This window comes from Haliotis rufescens, unplaced genomic scaffold (genome assembly GCF_023055435.1).
Source record: "Haliotis rufescens isolate VD_foot unplaced genomic scaffold, xgHalRufe1.0.p SCAF_13, whole genome shotgun sequence".
In the NCBI taxonomy this organism is placed as follows: domain Eukaryota; kingdom Metazoa; phylum Mollusca; class Gastropoda; order Lepetellida; family Haliotidae; genus Haliotis; species Haliotis rufescens.
In genome coordinates this window covers 19393819-19401630 of record NW_025963813.1, presented here as the reverse complement: position 1 = coordinate 19401630, position 7812 = coordinate 19393819, and the positions used below count along the sequence as shown (strand labels likewise).

Genomic DNA, 7812 nt, shown 5'->3' with positions numbered 1-7812 from the left:
CTTAAGATGTGGGTTAACAGATGAAAAAAACACACAAAGGAAATCTCTATGTCTTGTGAATGTAATTAAATTAAGAGTGGTTGATACTAGTACAGAACAATACACACGTGGAAATGATTGTCTCGGTGTAAGCGTTTACAAAAAGTTCCGTTTTATCGAAAAAAAGAAATACTTTAAATATAATCATTTTGATCATGACTGACAATCTGTCTCATTGAGAATATCAAAGTACAAGTAAATATAATCATTCAAACTTATAATGAAGGATGGTGAGTGTTATATGAATTATCAATAATCAGGAATTATTGTCTATTACTTCCTTACAATATCAAAAATAAATATTAATGAGGCAACAATCATTGATCCCCAATTTTCCATTTCGTTATGCAGAGAACTTCGACTTTCGACCACATACATGCCTATATAATTATATTGTTGTTGGTGTTGGTGTTTAATAATGTTTGTGTTTTGCGGATGCAACTTGTGTATTTTGCAATGTAAGTACACACTTATTATCAGTAGTAGTAGTAGTAGTAGTAGTAGTAGTAGTAGTAGTAGTAGTAGTAGTAGTTTCAGATTAAAATAACAAAAATGCAGCAAATGGGCTTTGGGTGATCCTGGCACGGTTAGGCTGGTTAGGCTCATCATCGGCTCAGGGCCCTTGCTCCCTCTACACGCAGCCCAGACAGCGAAAGGGACTTCTCCCCAGGACATGCTGCCTAGTCGAACTCACAGAGAACTTTTCGGAGCATGTGAAGACTACCCGACACTGCAGCCTTCTGCATTATCGAGATTGTCAGAAGGGCTGTATTCCTGGCAGAAAACCCGGGTACTCTCCCAATGTCAGTCAACAGCTTTGGAGGTACCAAACCTAAGTCACCGAGAACAATGGGGAGACGGACAACTTGGTACTTGGGATGCAAGCGTGACATTTCGAAAGTGAATCTAGTCAATCACACTAGTGTCAAAAGGGACCGAATATTAAATGATACAAATGATTTCATTGTATTTATCACAGACGACAAGATCAGGTTTTGTATTTATCATTTTTCATCGCGCCCTCTACATATTCTTGGTAGTACCATGGATGGACCTCTGTATCAAAACCACAAGCATGGCGAAGACGCAATACAATGATCGAGCCACTCCACTATGTCGCTTAAGATACTATGTTTGTGCCAAAGAGGGGCATCCACTGACAATGCTTTGGACAATCTCATTAAACTCATTGCTTTATCCTAATTTCATATTACCATTTTGATGCAAATCAAACATTGACGGTTTCGGGTGGGAAATGACAGCACTTTTCAGGCCAGCCGACTTCATCCAAGCGAAGGACTGCGCAGCGTTGTTGCTCTGCTTAACAGACTCGCATAAACTCGACGCAGTTGTTCAGATAGCCTCTCATTGATTTTTAATTATAATTGGGCCAGGACGAAAGTAGTAGTAGTAGTAGTAGAAGTAGTAGTAGTAGTAGTAGTAGTAGTAGTAGTAGTAGTAGTAGTAGTAGTAGTAGCAGTAAAATTTGCGAAAAGTCATCGGGCAATTCTTTTTCGATCCAACATGGAAATATGACAACATAATTTGTTAGTCCGTCACTGTGACAGAGCGTTGTGACTTGTCGGATAAGTCTACAGATGCTTCAAATAATGTCTTTGGCTCCAGTGCCTGGTGTTTGATGAAACCGCGAACGGACAGCGCTCGCCCCCCGGAACTCTACATCATCCCCTTGTACCGAAATACCATAACGACGAGTACCTCCTTTCCTAGATTACCTCGTGGAACATAGAAGAACTCAATCATGTATCTGAACCATCTTCCACCATCCCGTGACCAACTTTCAACACTCTACCCCTCCTAGCTGCAACAGTACACCACTCTGTCCCGCTACCATCCTTAACTGAACTATAGTATTGCCCTAGACCTCATCCCTCGTGCGAGTATCGATCTCCGACAAGCTAGCGATCATTGGACGGTCTGCTTGGCGCTGTGTTCACAGTACCCTTCTTTCGCTGCCACTCACTTCGTCATGTCAGATTGAGGCATACCTATAAATGCCCGAGCACTGCAAGTGGCACGTCACTTGTGAGTTACCCTGCAGTGGCGGGAAGTCGGGTGCAATGGAGATAGAGAGGGATTTACTCCGTGTTTACACTTACATTACAAGGATTCCAATCCTCCAAGTAAGTGGGCGTCATTATACAAACAAAATGCATTAAGAGGTAGTTAAGTTTATAATTCTCCAGAAACCAATATCCCATAATGTGCTTGAATTATGTGTGTGAAAACGACTTGATATCATCTAATATTGTAATGTATATGAAACAACGAATATGTAACTGCATATATGCATGTTTGTATCAAATAACATAATTATCGTTTGTGATGAAAAGATTGATAATAGACGCGATTATACTACGACTAACAATAATAATAAATAATAATAATGTGTTTCATGTTTCTCCATAAAAAACGTTACCTTTGTTAAGCCGACAGTCTTCCCCATGAGAATAACGTGACCTCCATCAATGTTGTATGGTAATGGCACACACCGATCAACTGTGTTCTACCTATATGAACGTAGCTAAAGCTGTGGCTCTGAATTACTTCATAATCTAAAATCAATAGTAAATACGCCTTGATCAAGATGTTTCTGCATCATTGATTTGGTATCCATTGCCTATCATCACGGCACTCAAACCCTGTGACCGGTCCGTGTGATAGATATGCTGAAGGTATTTGAATTAAGTTCAAATGTTGTCGATGGCATTGTATAAAAACCTCAGTCTGTGTTCACATCACCAGACCTGGGTGAACTTCATACATCGCCTTCAGCAGTGTCTGCAATGAATCTAACGATGCTGGGTTCCATGGTGGAACATAGACTATAAACTGGGTCATCATAGTGACCTCACATAGCTGTAGAATCGGTATTAAATGAACATGATAGAAATAGAACTGGATGTTTTATTAATCACGTAATGTCGTAATACCATGTTGTAAAATATGACCACGCCTACATGATTCCTGTATGTGATTTCTTGCCCTTCTTGTGATATATGATATGGTATCCTGTCTCTCAAACCCTTATCCTCGGTATAACGGCTGGAACACGGGTACCAGGAACTTACCTCCACGTTTCTTCATGATGCAGATCATATCAATATTTAATATAAACAAGTAGAAAGAGAGCTGCAAACTAAAACAGGTGTTCTCTCGAAGTACAGGTGAAGAAAGTAAACTCTCAAAACGAGCTTGTTTGGACCACACGAGTGTTGACATATGCTTGAAATGTTTATTTAGTTACCCACAATCTAATCGTTGCGCGAGTTTCATAACAGCTCATCGATTGATCACAAGAACTGTTGATGAAACAATTGCCAAAGTGATTGCAAAACTTCTGGAATAATTATAGAATTTATCAATAATGTCTCATTAGCGCTGTAGTTGATATATTGTTCTACTGTCATCACGCATGCTTATGAGCTGGATAATGACATTACTGGAAGGCTGATGGAGAGGTAAAACAGAGTTAAACAACTCTCCAGTGCATCGCGGCTATCATGCATGGACTGTGTTAGAAAATGAGCTTTTCACTTCTTTTCAACTTGATGAAATTAATTGACATGTAGTTGATTCTATACTCACTAATGGACAAATTATATATCATTAGGAAATTAGAGAATGCATTCGCCATTAATTCTATTCAAATGTCTTATTTACAATATAGTGGTTTAATTTCCCGCCGTGTAGCTGTTCTACAGCAAATCCACATTTATTACAGATTCTTTTGAAGTGGTTTAACATGCATGCATTGATCTAAACTAATGCTAATATGATCCCATGCATATGCTTCCACACATCTTAGGAGAAGCATATTTTGAACAGTTTAACAAAGTGCTTGTCTGAATTAGTACATAAGTACAATAGTTCAATTAAGATTACTAAATACATATATTATTTATTCTCTGATATAACATCAACATTAACTGATACCAATGTTCGTCCTTTAACACCCCCATTTTGTTTTATCCTGTGTTTATACTTCAAGGCGACTTCGTTCCAACAAACACCATCATTAAACAATTGATTTTCATTTAGGGTTCAATAAACACTCAACTCAATGAAACAACATTTATAAAAAGGAACTATTTGGTAAGGAGAGCCATGAAAACACATTGAAATGTTCAACTGTGCTTTTCTTTAACCGTGTTTAAACATTCGATTAAAGAAGATACCGAGGACACCACATATTTTCGGTCCGATCTGAATTCGAAACCTACTTGTGTTGGGTTGAATGACGGAACTACTATCTCCTTCATCCTCAATTTAACGTGAATATCGACAACAGTACTGAATAGGGTCTTTTATGTTGCGTCTATAATAAAGGATTTTATAAAGGATTTTCCTTGAACCTTGAAGAAGGACAATTACGCCATGTTGATCAGCTGATAGGTGTGCCCTACATAATTATAAGCTTTGCAAAGTTCCAGGAGGCGATCTATACACACAGCATAGCAGATTCCATATCTGGGTTGAACTCGTTCACAATTGATCGCTTTTTACTCTGAAATTGCCGACTCTTAAGTTTTCCGCTGGACAATATCGACAAACAACGCATTACAGAACCTGATCTATAGTTCTTCTTCTATTACTCATATTAAAGGAATTACGCCGCTGTTTAGGATCAGTGTATGATGACGTTCTGAAGGGATTGTCGGTTGTAACAACATCGTACGTTACACAACTGCCAAGCCCATGACTATTATGTATGATTATGTTTTTAACATCGACATAGGGAATGATTAATACGCAGCTTGCTGGATGTTTGGTATTGATAGATAGCACTTAAACCAATAGGCAGACGCCAAATATAGATACGATGCCACATTCCTTAAATACAAATATTACCTTAACATGGTGCAAGGTAGCTTTATTTGGATATGTGTTATATGGATGCTTCTGTAAGATCTCAGTTGCGCAACTGCATTGCAATCTAAAGCAGCAGTGTTTGAAGGGTTCGTCGACAGGCTGGAAGCATGGCTGTAGCTGTGGCTCGCACTGTTTATTGACTTGTACCTAAATCCAATTTGATGTATCGACGGCGATATCAGCAGTGCTTGAAACGGACATCAGTCCTGTCTCACAGCTCACAGCCTAACGTATCCTTCCGACAGTCGAAGCCCTACGTTCTCTTTCTCTCAGTCGCCTACATCGTACACTGTACGTCGTATAGGCTTATAAGCTTCAGGCTTCTCAAGACCTTGATGATTCCGGAGGTCCGCAGTACCATGGTGATTGTATGCTAAAATGAGGATTGGTTGGTAACAATGGGTGAGCTTGCTGATTGCGTGCGCCCATAACACGAGTGCGGGGATCTTTATTCATCCACTGGTGCCCGATATGTTTTCAGTTGAGAAAATCGCTGACGTATACATTTGTATACCGTTGTGTGTATACCTGTTTGTAGTTCAACGTCTCCGTCACCACGATTCCAGTTGTAGCCCCACGGCCTATCATTGCACGAGTCTGGGCCAGGCGCACCGATGGTTGAAAGCAGGAGGCCACAAAGCCAGGCCACACGATCCCCATTTACGTCGGCTCTTATGACCAGCATGAGGCACTGAAGCCCCACTCTGACCCGGAATCCTCACAAGGAGGCTGTGTGTCTAAGTTCAGAGACATGGAAGGTGAAATTGTACATACCGAAACGGCTCGTATATTTTACACAATAGTTCTTATCCAGTCCATTTCTGGTGTCCCCACTGTGATATTGCTGGAATATTGCTAAAAGCGGTGTAAAACCATACTTACTCATTCACTCGCTCTAATTCAGTCTCGTTGCATTGTGTCGTATCTAACAAAGCTCGACTGTCATTAAAGAGATCATATCCTTCAAGACACGTATCTAAAGAACGTGGTATAACCTTTGAAACACCCCACTGACGCCTTACACAAAGTATGTTTCAGAAGAATCCATTACATATTCGACCGTTATCCATTTTTCAGTGTAGACACTCATTTGTTACAGGCACATTAGTCTATTTCATTACAGTGTTCAACAGTCTCATGGGATTTATCGTTTCAACCAGTTGTAAATATGTATGGGACATACGTAAATAGGTATACATGTGAGAGCGTAATCTGACGTCAAGCATCACATATTAACACCTTTTTGACCTTGTTGTTACTACTGCAGAGTAAAAAGCGTGAAATAGCGGTTGCTATATACAAAGACCCTCAATAATGGAAGGAACAGAGCAATACCGTTCAAGCGTAGTGTTACGCACCGCATCATTTGGATCCAATAGCTTATCATAAAAAGTACCCTTCGAGGCCATACCACACATGACCATACCACACAAGGCCATACCACACATGACCATACCACACAAGGCCATACCACACATGGCCATACCACACAAGGCCTCACCGGGTAAGGCCATACCAGCCAAGGCCATACCACACATGGCCATACCACACAAGGCCTCACCGGGTAAGGCCATACCAGCCAAGGCCATACCACACATGGCCATACCACACAAGGCCATACCACACATGGCCATACCACACAAGGCCATACCACACATGACCATACCACACAAGGCCATACCACACATGACCATACCACACAAGGCCTCACCGGGTAAGGCCATACCAGCCAAGGCCATACAGCTCTCACTGACACTGTCAACCAAATGCCATGCTAAATACAATGCCGTTAAAGAGCCCAATTGCCTGTAAGGCCGCCCTAGTGCCCTATCAATCGCAGTTAAATCATAGTACAAATGCCACAAACAAGTTGATATCACTCCCATTATGATAAAAAACGTCCCGGCATAGTGTGATGCGCGTGCGTAGCGGCCATACACTTTTCGAGTCCCGTGCTCGGATTCGAACAACGGACCTTCTGAAAGGTCGGGCGTCTTATCCAAATGACCAAAGAAATTAAACCCCGCCAGCAAGCTGAGGGAGACTCCATTCCATGTTGCATACTCCGATGTCAACAGAGGGCACGTCATCGGCCGCATATTATTGTACAGAGTCATATTTTGCTCAAACGTGCTCAGCCCAACGTTAGACGCTAATGTAGTGGCAATAACAGTTCCTTGAAAGGATTAGCCCACTAGCAAGCTGACAAGGTAAGGGTGTCATCTGTGGGATGACTCCACGTCAAGCAACATCGCCAACACTTAATACCATGCCAGTGTTCTACTCTTCGGAAAGTAGTGAAGTGCCCAAACTCTTTGCTCATGTCATGTTCCACTTCATGCTTACCCGATATCAGACAAAGAAGGGCACGAGTGGCACAGTTGTCTAAGACGTTGTAATTCGCTGTGCAGAATTGCGTCCCCTGGGCACGCCAAAAACCTTCTCGGGGGTTCGAATCCCGGTTCGCCCCAGTAATGTTTCTAGGTTTATAAGCACCATACTGTACCCGTGGGTTTCTCCCACATTGTGCTGACGCACCGTGACATAACTGTAATAACATTCAAAGCAACGTTAAACCCAACTAATTCACTCACAGACAAAGCTTAGAGTAATGCCAGAGACATTTGCAAAGATCAACGTGACACAAACTATTTCGGAAATCAACGGCCACGGATCTGTAAATTGTGAAACTCCTTGGTGAAACATGACGACAATGAACTTGATGATAATTGTTCGAAACTATAATGATACTTTTGTACGTATGATGCATAATACAACAAGGTCAATTTACACATATATTATATTGATACAACAGAAAATGCAATGCATGAGGTTGCGGATCATAATATTCATAGGGTTTTTTCCCTGATCATAGATAAA

General features: G+C 41.1%; 1 protein-coding gene across 1 annotated transcript in view; it reads left to right on the top strand.

The window, feature by feature from the left end:
• Window positions 1-2016: 2016 nt before the first annotated feature.
• The window catches only part of LOC124132264 (cationic amino acid transporter 3-like), a 48897-nt gene continuing 43101 nt past the window's right edge, over window positions 2017-7812 (top strand). The window contains exon 1 of the mRNA XM_046496108.2: window positions 2017-2183. The gene's annotated coding sequence lies outside the window, so the exon portion shown is untranslated. The remainder of the gene's footprint in view (window positions 2184-7812) is intronic.